Genomic DNA, 12,526 nt, shown 5'->3' with positions numbered 1-12,526 from the left:
GGGAACAAAAGAAGACCTCGTTTGATTTTGCTTTCATTTTTTATGTCTCGTTATTGTTGTTGTCACCACAGATCAGTGTAAGCTTGAAACGTAAAAATGATTTCATTTTAAGTTGAATTCCCCCCCCCCCCCCATTTTTTTTCGCTTTGTTCATTTATTTTATATTAAATTAAATACAATTATTAAAGCTAAATATCATGCGATTTAATTTTTAAAATTTTGGAACATTTATTCATAAAAAATAATATCACGTAGTCCAATTATAAATTTTTCAGTGCATCCATTCATTAATTTTCTTTTTGCTTATGTAATGCTTGAAGACCTTTCATAAAATTTCTAGCTCCACAAATGGCTATACTATTTGTGACGTACAAAGTACCCAATTAACGACTGCTGGTGTTAAAGTAAAATTGCTATTTTTGTTATTTTTGTGTGACAGTTATCTAATCATATAGGAGCACACTCTTACTCATAACTTTTAATTATGGTATGTGGACACAATTACTTTCGAGAATAGTTGTTTTACACACGTCACATTCTTTTTAAGGAGGCATATATTTAGATTAAAGGGATATTAATCGAGACTCCGTTAGTAGCGGCGAGCGAGAGCGAATTGGAGTTTGAAGAAAAACAAACACGAAATTTTGTTCCTCTCCTTTTAGGCGAGCTACTTCGTTCCTCAGCAAAGTGTTTACTTCTTTTTCGCCAGGTTTCATTCGATTTGCTATGGATTGAATGATGGAAAAACCAGCAAGCTACGGCTTCAAAGCTTACCTTAAGAGGGAATGAGGAATATATTTGAACCAAAAACAAAGGTTGAAGGTATTTTTAGAACAAAAAGATGGTAAGGAGGGAGGGGAGGGTGGGCGTGGGGGTGGGGGTGGGGGTTGAGTCATTTCCAATAGGTTAGAGATATTCTTGAGCAAAAAAGAAAATAGTTTGGATATATTTTTAAACCAAAAATAAAAAAAGGCCAAATAATAGATATCCCTTTAAACTTGCCCTCATTTTTTATTTTGACACTCCATCTTAGCATTGTTCCATTTTAACCCTTGAATTCTATATTTTATATATCATTTAAACACAAATTACTAATTTTATGATTTCTTTAATTTTTATTTATGTTTTTCAACTGCAGCTTTGCATTTTAAAAATTGACGTATGTCCGTTACTTTTCATTTTAAAAAAATAAAAATTAACTGCTAAATATTAATTTTTTTGAAAAAAATAATAATTTTCTTATGGAGAGTTTTCTATATTTTTGTGTGAAAAATAGCCGACGAACTTCCGTCAATTTTCTTTCTTACAAAAATCACTGACATTCCGACGAAGTTTATCAATTTAGCATTTTTGGTAGTGTTATTAGTAATGAACAAGAGCCTTTATCGAGTTGAAGATGAGTACTTTAAAAAAAAAATCATATTGAGTTGAATTAAGAAATTAGAAATCGAGTATTTGTGTAAATTCAGGTAGCCTGAATGATATGAAAGAAATAAAATACGTGGTGTTATTCGATTTATTTGAATGTTCACGAAAGAAAATCAAAGTACTTTCATCGGTTATTTATCACGTTAAAATACAGAGAACATCTAAAATAAATAAATAAATATTATTTTTTAAAAAAAACTTGTAAATTAATGACACGTTGATTTTCACAATACAAAGCTGCAATTGAATAATATAAATAAATAAATAAAATCACAAAAATCAATATTTTGTGTTTAAATGATACATAAAAATAGAGTTTAAGGGTTAAAACGAAACAATGCTAAAATAGAGTGTCAAAATGAAAAATGGGGACAAATTTAAGGGATTGTGTTATGTGTATGTGTTTGGCCAAAATAAAAGGAGGATATGTATGAACCTTTTTTCCATATATGAGAGATATTTATGAACCTTTTCCATTTTAAAAATGAGCCAATATGAATTAACCATTTTCAACCCGTAATTGAATTGAATACAAATTGAATTTGGTTTTAAATTTATTTAGGTTTGGAGCTGCTGGTTTCAGATTGGAAGTGTATTAATTAGACGTACTGTTTATTTCTAAAAATTAACTGTTACTGTCTCATCTTATGATCTTTTTGGTATATTCTACTAGATGGTTTTTGCCCGTGCTATGCACGGGCCCAACATTTTAAATTCTATATAATTTTATTTGTTTAAATCTTTCTTAAAAATATGATTGAGATCTGAAATAGTAATAAATAGTTCTGAATAATGTTGGTAGGAGCATTGTCAAAGCTTTGTAGAAATATATTGTGAATGGTTCTTGTGCATATTACTATGCATTTATACCAAGCCAAGCAAATCATCAATGTAAATTTTCCAAATCAATCACAATAACTTAAGTCACAAATTTTATTTGACAAAATCAAAAGTTGATATTTTTTATTATCTCTATGCTGAGTCTTCTCCAATAAATCGATATCTTCACAAAAGAAGAAAAGAACCCACATAAGAATAGAGAAGAGCAACAAATAGAAATGTTGACATGAATAACATATTAATGAAGTGTTTTCTATAATTACATTGTTTTTGTTTGTTTAGTAAAAGTACATTAAATGGTGAGACTCAAAATTGCTATTGCCGACTTCAGTCACCAACTTGCTCTTTTTTTTTTGAGATCTTGCAAATTTAATCTCAATTGTGCCATAACAATCACAATAACAAGTCCCTAACCTCTCATATTCAATCTGTTATCTTTTTCGTTCAAAAAATAAGAACAATAGTATACACCTTTTTTTTTTTCTCATAATAAGATAATATATACCTCATTCTTATCTCTTTATAAAACTTTGTGAGATTACATTTTTATAATTTGACAGTTGATCTAATGTGAAGAATGACTTGTATGCAGCCTTTAGTGTAGTCATTACCATATCATTTGTTGTTGATCTGAGGAACATTTTTTAATGGTACATCTATCTGAACTATTAAATCTAGAGATAAGAGAAGACCTAACCTTTTGTTCAATTGCAAAAGAAGAATAACAATGATAAAAGGAATCCATTTTAACCATTTTCTACAGGATGTAGTATGATTCAACATCTTCATAAATCAATCACAAAGACATGAATGGTGTCCCACCTTGGACATTACATTTCAAGAATCTCCTGATCGGTTATATGTTGTGGAGACTTCTCTACTTTTGACTACTCAGTAAAAGCTAGCAACAACTGCACACTATTAGTTTCATCATCCTTTTATGTCAAAACAAATCAATGGACTGCAGAAATTACGTTATTTACATTTCAAAGAAGAAGTTGACAAAGAAATTGTTCCTCAAAGTATGTTAAAAGAGTAAGGCAAGAGGCAATCATAAAGAATCACCTACTGCTACCATGCAACATGATGGTCTTTATTGATAAATACTACACAAATGATTCTACTGAAAAGATTACAGAAGGAATTTGCTAATAAGAGCACAATAATGTGTAGTACAAATATAAGCTACCAATATTATTAGGTTAAAATCTTAATTACAACAGAAAATGACTTCTCAGAATTCCTTTTAACATGAAACTTATACACTTTACAACACTCAACCTCCTAACTTCAACACCAATTTCTTTCAGATACATGGCTCCTGCTTGGAATGTCTCACCAGCATTCTCAAAAAGTAAAAACTCAACAATCAGCTACAATGGCATTATTTGCCATCTCCATAACATCAGAATCATAGTTTATTCAGATGTGCATCTGATTTTAAAATTACAAAGTCTAACATCATCGGTTATGACAAAAGTTTCTGGCTCATATACATTTCCTTTTCCAGTGCACCATCCCACTATACATAGAGTAGGAAACTGCTGACTTATAATTTTGAAATTCATTTTAACCTTGATACCTTGTTTTTAAGGGCGAAACAAAGATGAGCAACAATGATACGTGAAAACCAGAAAGGGCCTCTTGTTGTATTGTATGTTACTATATATAATAAAGATAAGAGAATGTCAATAACTCTACTTACTTTGGAAGAATTCATAGAAACTGGAAGGAGTTTAGCATAGATTGCACGACAAAACATATTGTAACAATATGATTCATTGCAATTATTTTATATAGGAGAAAGAGAGCTTGAACTTGTTTTCTATAATGAACCTACAAAACACACGTAAATATGATAAAAATTAATCCAAATTCTTGATTCAACAATTGAGTGAGCTATAAACAAGAAAAATATTTGGGCAAGGTTTATTGTTCTTTACCAAAATAGACTTAGCAGATGAACCATCTTTTACTAAATCAAGGGTGATATCTTTTTAGGTTTATTAATGGTGTTGTCCCGAAATCTAAGACATTAATCGAGATAAAGGAAAACACTCATCTATTTTCATCTTCTAGGTTAAATGACATTAACATAATACATGAGCATGACCAGAAGTGCACCTCTATGAAATACTTTCATTTTTAAATTGGAAAGTTAAACTACATGGTGTCTCTGGCAAAATGTTAAAGAAAAGGGTAATGGAAAATGTCAGTATAAGTTCATTTGAGACATTGATTGATAGTAAATATTGATATACATTAGCATTACTCTAATGAAATAGTGAGAAAAGTTTATATTTCATGTACAAGTATAAAATATCAGTCAATTTATAAGTTCAACAAAATCCTTTTCTTAGTAGATAAACCCACACGTAAATTTTGTGAAATAGTCTCGAGGAGTAGTTAAAGGGGTTGAGGTTGCTCCTGCTATAAATTGAGAGTATCATTAGCAGAAATATTTCAAGGAGTAGTTAAGTCACCAGGAGATAATAACAAACTATTTGTGTTCACCCAAATGGCTTGAGAGTTGCCTTTGGCTTCTACATCTCTGAAACTTGTTTGGAGCAAGCTACCGAGTTCCTCTTCGCCCTTCATCACTCTCTATCTCCGACCCTTGACATTAGTTAGTTTGTGCTTTCCTTGCTTTCCATTTGAGTTTTCAAAGTTAAGGTCCCTTTTCCTTATCCTTATTTTCTGCCTCACCTCCCCATTCCTTTCATTGCCTCAGCTACTACTCTTATCATTAATTTTCAAAATATCCAAAAGTTATCGTTATAAATCTTAAAGCTCTGAAATATAGAGAGTTAGTTTTTAAAATATTTTCTTCTAATCTTTTTAGTGCCTCTTTGACTTCAAATATTGCAACATAATAGCTACTATTAAATAAGTAATGAGACGGAAAATATAACAATCATATTCACACGAGTGGATTGAATTTCATCATGGGAAAACAAAATTATTCACCTTATAATGGTCAAGCAGTGGAAACCTTTTCAATTTGAGTGTAGGCACAGCTAAATCAATTGCAGTATCAAAAGAATTCGACTCCATATGAGTTGTATGTCACATTTCATGACCTAAAGATATGCAAGTATTTTTCAGATCAGAAAAAAAAAACATGACAGAAGCATAGGATGGAAGAAATCGAAACTGATAACATACATGCTTGGTGTTTACTCGCAATGCCATTGAGTTCATTTAATATGTACTTCCTTGCCTCTGAGTTTTTGCACAAAGATGGAATTTTCAGATTTTTCTTTCAAACAATCCAATCATCAATTCTTCTTAAATATCTTAGTTAAGTAAAAGAATTAGGCATTCTTTATACCCTAATCAGAGTACCAAAAATATGTTTAAAGAACATTAGGGGTCTTACACACAAGAAAGCAGCCAAAACAATAGAGATCATAATCGGAAATAACGTGAAAAACTATCTTACACTTATCTTTGACAAAAAAAAAAGTCACAAGATTGGATAAAAATAAAATAAAATAGTGCATCAACATTTTAGTATAATTTTTTAAAGTAATTGAAACACTTGAAATATGAGTATTTGAAAAGGAATCATATGCTAATAAGTTCATATTAGATAAGTTATTCCTAGGATCATATTGCAATTCTCATTAAAAAAAAGTCGTTCCTATCCCTTTTGCCCTCCTCTTATCCGAATTGATAATAGATAAATCCACCTTTTGTTTCTGATAAACGTAGTCCTATTTTGACTACTAAAAATCATCTTTTAGTTCACAATTTTGTACTCTTTCAGGTGTACCAGCAGCTATATATGTACCTGCAACTACTGATAGAGACATGTATTGATGCAATTTTTATATAGGAAGCAACACTGATCGATTTCTAGAATTAACACCACTTCTATACCTCTATACTAACAACCAGTCAACCAACAAACACATTACAGTCCTCAACTCCAAACATCGAACTAAATTTTCTAGGAAAATGAAAGAATTTCAACTACAGTTATTGCATAGGTTTTGAATATAATGTATAATAGATGCATAATAAATAAAGATACCAATTAAGTTAGAAACTTTAATACCTCAATTTGTTGTTGTAAAGATATCTCATGGGCCTCAAGCTGAGCCTTTGGAATACCAAGGTCGTTAGCACCTGGATATTGAAAAAGGAGAAAACAAATTGTGGATATTGAGCAAAGGGTACATATGCTAATTGATCATGCAATAATTATTTATTCAATGATCGTTCCCCATTTGAGAGCACATTGGCAGAGCTGGCCACTTGAATATAAGACGGTGGAACTGGAGCATATCCCTGCAAGAAACCTGTTTTCTTTTATTGTCATATTTCTACGGTAAAAAAAATAAAATAAGGTAGTGAATCTTGTATAAATATATATAATAAGATAAGATTTTTCAATGCCAATGCAATGTGAATCCTGCAAGCTTTTAATCAAGTGCCGATGTGTTCTTATACACATAACACAAATATATTACAATTGAAATACATCAAAATTCTCATATTGTGAACATTATAACTTAAACATACATGAAATCATGAAATCTCCCGATATATGTAGTTAACTGAGCAACAAAAGATTATCTCATTCTTTTATAGGAAACTGTCACGATCTCCGCACAATAATAAGTACATGTGTATGTTAAAATACAATATGGTCAACTCTCAACATTAAGTAGTTAAAGTTTCTATACATACCACTGACTCTATATGAATCATTTATCATATCTGTGCAAACATAAGAGAAGTAAAAAGATAAAGATAAAGAGTATAAACACTATCAAACTTATACATAGCTAAATTAGCGTACCTTAGAAAATGACACAGTAGCAACTCAACAGACAAACTGAGTTGATAGGCATTTCAAGACTCTAATGTTAGAACCTCTGAAGATGATATTGGAAGCTGAAAATTGGATTTGGTGCGGCATTTACACGTCAAATCAAAATTTCCATTTTTGAAGCTTGGATCTCAGTTTAGATTTCCCATTTCGAAGTTTTCTGGATGATTAAAAACTAAATCTGACTTGATGATAACATTTTAACATTAAATTTGTCAATACGTAGTTGACACTGGTGATAATTGTTCAAGTCTCCATTAATTAAGGTACATTTTTTGTTGATGAACTCGAGTTGGATATTACAGAGAGATGCATGTGAAAATAAAATGATTGAGAATATACATATGCTTTATTATTTCTTTTCAATTAAAAATATTTGGCACAACTATATAGATTGTTTGCTGCAAAAATCTATTATAGAAGATGAATCTGCTATGTCCTTTGTACTTATTGTGTCAATTTTCACTATGCTTAACAGGATGGGGATGTATTTACTGGTCTACATTGTTGTTGTCATGTTAGCCGCTTCAATTGATTCCATGAATAGGTTAGATTATTCGGATGAGATTTTTGTGTTGGTTCATCCACATTGTAGGAAGAATACCATTAAGGTGTTTGAGTATTTGATAATGCTAATGTCCGTTAATAATTTAATTGAGGCAGTTATGCTAGTAAAGAGAATAAAGAGAGCGATTAATGAGTGAAAGTAAAACGAAAAGAGCAAGAAAATGGAGAGGCAGCAAAAATCAAAATGAATTTAGCAGATCCGCTTGGTTTGTTAAATCAACTTGAGACTTGAGACAACCAAAATACATTTGAATGGAAAGCATACCTGATGTCACAAGAATGAGGAAAAGACGAAGAGAAGTTCTTATTTGTCGTGGAGTTCTACAAGTTCTTGGCCTCTGTTTATTTGTTTGTTCTCTTGGGAGGAGAAAGAGAAACAGATACTTCTAGACTCTACTTCTAAGTTCTAGGTTGCACTTTAATCTAATGACACATTACTATTTTGCCCTTCAATTATATTAGATTTTTCAGAATTGCCTTTGGTCGTCTGGTCGGCTTCACTCCTTGCCTAAACTTCTAGAAAAAACACTACACTCTTTTCTAGCTAAAATGAAAAATATTAGTGCTAAACTCTTCCTTGATATACAACTTTTTCACCAACAATGAACTTCCCTATATTTGTAGCATGAGAAGAAAGAAGCATTCATTGTACTTGTATATTCATATGCAGAATGCTTATATAAATAGCAATTATAGGTTGGGGTTGGAGGAGCCACCCGCGACAATGTAAGTGGGTGGAGAGAGAGAACTAACGACTAAATTCAAGAAAATCTAAAGATCATTTTATGTCGTACGATTTATGTATCTAGCCCAACCACTTACCTCCCAACCCCCATACCCACCATCACAAATTGCAGTCATTAAACCGGTATGTTATCCGTATATCATAGCTGATAGCAAACCATAGACTTTGCTAGAACATAAAGGCTACTCAAGACCAGAAAGAGATAAATTGCTAATCTAATCTACCCTCAGAAGAAATGTTTTATATCACCCCTTTGCCCTCACCTCAAAAAGGGGACGGCGAAAGAGGGGGAGAAATTTTGAGAGAATAAACATGCTAACTCATCTCGTAAAACACAAAAATAAGTGTATCATAATAACACTTCCACGGAGCATAATATACAATAGGATATGATATATTCAGTTCACATGACCGGTCTTACATCCTTAAGCCTTGGCGGAAATAACTTGACAGGGAATATTCCTTCTGAGATTGGTTCCATTAACAGGTTAAGACTATTTACATATGATTTTTGTATAGGTTCACTCACATTATTGGAAGAATACTATTGAAGCTTAAATACTCTTTCCTGTAGAAAAATGTGATGCCCAAACTCCAATGTCTGCTAATATCTTTATTGAGGCAGTTGTGTTTGTAAAGAGAATAAAGAGAGTGATTAACAAAGGTTGACGAAGAGAACAAAAATAAATTTGAGCAAATTTTGAATGGAAAGCATACCTGGAGTCACAGGGATGAAAAGAAGACGAAGAGAAAATTGTTGTTTGCCGTCGTCCGTCGAGTTCTACAAATTATTGGCATCTGTTTATTTGTTCTCTTGGGAGAAAAAAGAGAAACCGATACTTCTAGAGAGAAATCGATACTTCTAGAGTCCACTTTAATCTCATGACGTAATTACCTTTTTGCCCTTATATAAAGTCAAATTTGCTGAAGTGCCATTGGTCAGGAGTAACAGGTTTTTTCTAATTTGTGGATATGAGGCAGCCACGTAATTAAAAAAGGACAAAATATCTTGAATGAAAAGAACGGCCACCTCGTGGTATGCTTGAACAATTTGCCCTTTAAATGAACATATATTTACAATTTTGCCACTGGTCGTCCTCCATTTCACATTTCTATATAATAGAAATATATGTAGTTAAAATCACAATTTCGTGTTAAATTAGAAAATCAGACAAATAAATTAAAATAAAAAAATACATATTCTTATAAAATAAAATAAAATAAGAATTGGAAATGCAAAAGGTGTTTAGCCATAAAGTATCTTCAAAACAAAAGATTATACATCTCAATTAGGTTTTCACCTTAAATACATAAGCATATAACTAGTTTTCCAATCAAACATGCCTAATAAATTTATTTATGAGCACATTGACATAAAGGATAGCACCACCAATCACAAAAATGGATGAGCAGTCTTCTATTTTGCATCACCCAAGAGAAAATTTGGCAATTTTATCTTCATTGACAACATCAAAATGCCTCTTCACTTTTGAATCTTCAAATGAAGAATCACCAAAGTTAGAGCATACAGCAAAAACAAGGAAGAAAATAACTATAATAATTGCTTTCATGGTCTTCATGTTACGATATTGCTAATTAGTATAGATCTAGTGAACAAGTTATATATTAGACGCCTATTTATAGTAATAATAGGATGAAAGAATTGGGATAAGGACAAACTATTTGACTAATTATATTAAAATTGACATAACATGTCATTTGTACACGTGACACATTTTTATTGGTTCTCAATTTGACTAGACATAATGTTATTATTTTGATATGTGGCATATGATTTTATTAGTTTTTTTACTTTATTTGGTGTGTCACATTATTTGACACATGACATCAATTTGAAGTTTTAGGATAAAGAAGGCACTTCAACTTAACAAATGGATTCATCATAGGTAACTCAATTCAATGGATTAGCCCAACAAAATTGGACTATTAATTAAATTTATATTTATTAATTGGAAAATTTACATAAATACTAACAAATAAGTTGAAAAACTCAAGATCTACAACTATTTTTTAACTTAATCTAATATATATTTTATAAATGAGTAAATGAGAAATAGTTTAGATATAATATTTTCCCTATAAATGATTTAACTAGTTATATTTCTTCCTTATTTGAGTAGGCTAAATATGAACAATATTCAATTAAATCCTAAAAATTCTCCATTCTTACTTTCCATAAAAAAAAACATTAATATCAAGTCTTAGAGGTGTTTTATTATCAACACTATAAAAACTAATACTACAACTTGCTCTTACACTCCATTACAACTCCTCCAAACATAAACATTACCCCCCAAATAACTTTATTTTTAACTCCCCTGCAAGAACGATAACAACAAACGCACCACAAATAGTATCAGAGTACGAAAAAAAAATCAAAAAGTACAATCTGATAGTGATTACAATGATTTCTCCCAACCAAATACAAACTTTATAAGCCCTTGCATCCCTTCCTCATCAACTACCAACAACTTTCAATAGAAATTCAACAGTCATGTCGCAATTCAACCACCGTCAACACCTCCACTTCCACCAACGCCGAACCTCAAGACTATCAAATTAGAACAAATTTCACTCTTTTCACCACCATATGGCAATGAACAATGCCAACAACCCCCAAAGCCCTCCCTTCCCCCCACCACAACCCCTTTACCAACCCAACTACCCTAACGACCCTCAACAACTAAATCTGATGACGAAGGTACCAAACTACACTCCACGTCACCTTGCTTTCCAGCACCTCACGAACCCACTGACCCCATTTGATACGAATTATGTGACCCAAAACACTCACCTAAGCCAAAACGATCTTACGCCAATACCAATTGTGATAGGAGAGAGACTAACGAACAGTCTAATAGGACGGGCCGCCACTCTATTGGAACTCATTCAAGAGCTAACAACGCTGGAGCGTACTATATACTACACTAACAGACGCCACTTTCCAATCCAAACATGCAACACTTGTTGCTTATACACCAACTGAACAACTCCGTAAATTACTCACTCCGACAAATTCTAAACATGGAAGGAGCTAATCTGCCCAACGAGGTAACCACAATCTACGAGGAAGATGACCAAATTAGAGATCAGGTGGTACCACAAATCCACATGAGGGAGTACAATGATCCCAATCAAATGAGAGAAGAGGAACCAAACACTCTAAATCTCACCCTGCAAACTCTATACCTGAGGAACTCTCTGACAATAGATATGCATCAAAACACAAAAAGGAATATTTTGATCAAAGTCCCAAAAGAAATCTTAAAAACCACAATGAACATTCGTTTCTACAACACCAGCACTCCTCCCAAATATGTGGTTTTAACTATACCAATATTGAAAGGCAAACAACCAATTGAGGGAATATTTTCAGAGAAAAACCAAACCAATGTGAACCTGGAGATGTCTCTAGCACCAGGAGGGAGCTCAACACCACTAGAAGAATTATCAATGAAGATACTTCTTTGGAACTGTGGAGGAGCACACAATGCAAACTTTATGAATAACTTGAGGGCTGTAACTGCATGGAATGGAAGATCATAATAAGGCACTGCAAGCTTTGGATTTTTCTGATGTTATTCAAGTTCCAGCTACTGAATACTTCGGAGGTATTGCACTATTTTGGAGAAGCACTGATGTTACAATTGAACCATTCGTCCTAACTGATCAGGAAATCCACTCGATTATTAAGGTAAGCTCAAAAATCCCTAAATACTACTTCTCTATAATTTATGCTAAAAATTCTAATAATTATAGAAATTCTCTGTGGAATAACCTAGGAAATATAACTAATAATATTAAAGGTCTTTTGCTAGTATGTGGAGACTTCAACGAGGTTATAAATGCCTCTGAGAAATTAGGAGGAAGACCTATAAATAACATCAAATGCTCCTATTTTCTAAATTGTCTAGACAATATGGGTGTGATTGATCTAGGATTCACTGGGCAAAAATTGACGTGGAAAAGTAAGCATAAAAACTGTAAAACCCTTGTTATGGAAAGATTAGATAGATTCCTTATTAATCAAGATTGGTTAAGTCTGCATCCTAACTCCAATGTTCAACATCTACCCTGAACTCATTTAG

The 12,526-nt window shown here is 32.1% G+C and overlaps 1 long non-coding RNA gene across 2 annotated transcripts; it reads right to left on the bottom strand.

The window, feature by feature from the left end:
• Positions 1–3,413: 3,413 nt before the first annotated feature.
• Positions 3,414–6,555, bottom strand: LOC125842232 (uncharacterized). 2 transcript variants are annotated; one of them, XR_007443890.1, is made up of 3 exons: positions 6,329–6,555; positions 5,236–5,348; positions 3,414–4,104 (listed from the first exon to the last, which is right to left on the bottom strand). It is a non-coding gene; the product is annotated as an uncharacterized LOC125842232 (long non-coding RNA). The 2 variants fall into 2 exon arrangements; XR_007443891.1 differs by lacking the exon at positions 6,329–6,555 and adding an exon at positions 5,434–5,551.
• Positions 6,556–12,526: the final 5,971 nt, after the last annotated feature.

The sequence above is a fragment of the Solanum stenotomum genome, chromosome 10 (assembly GCF_019186545.1).
Source record: "Solanum stenotomum isolate F172 chromosome 10, ASM1918654v1, whole genome shotgun sequence".
In the NCBI taxonomy this organism is placed as follows: domain Eukaryota; kingdom Viridiplantae; phylum Streptophyta; class Magnoliopsida; order Solanales; family Solanaceae; genus Solanum; species Solanum stenotomum.
Note: the sequence above shows the minus strand (reverse complement) of the source record. Positions and strands in the feature narration are given on the sequence as shown.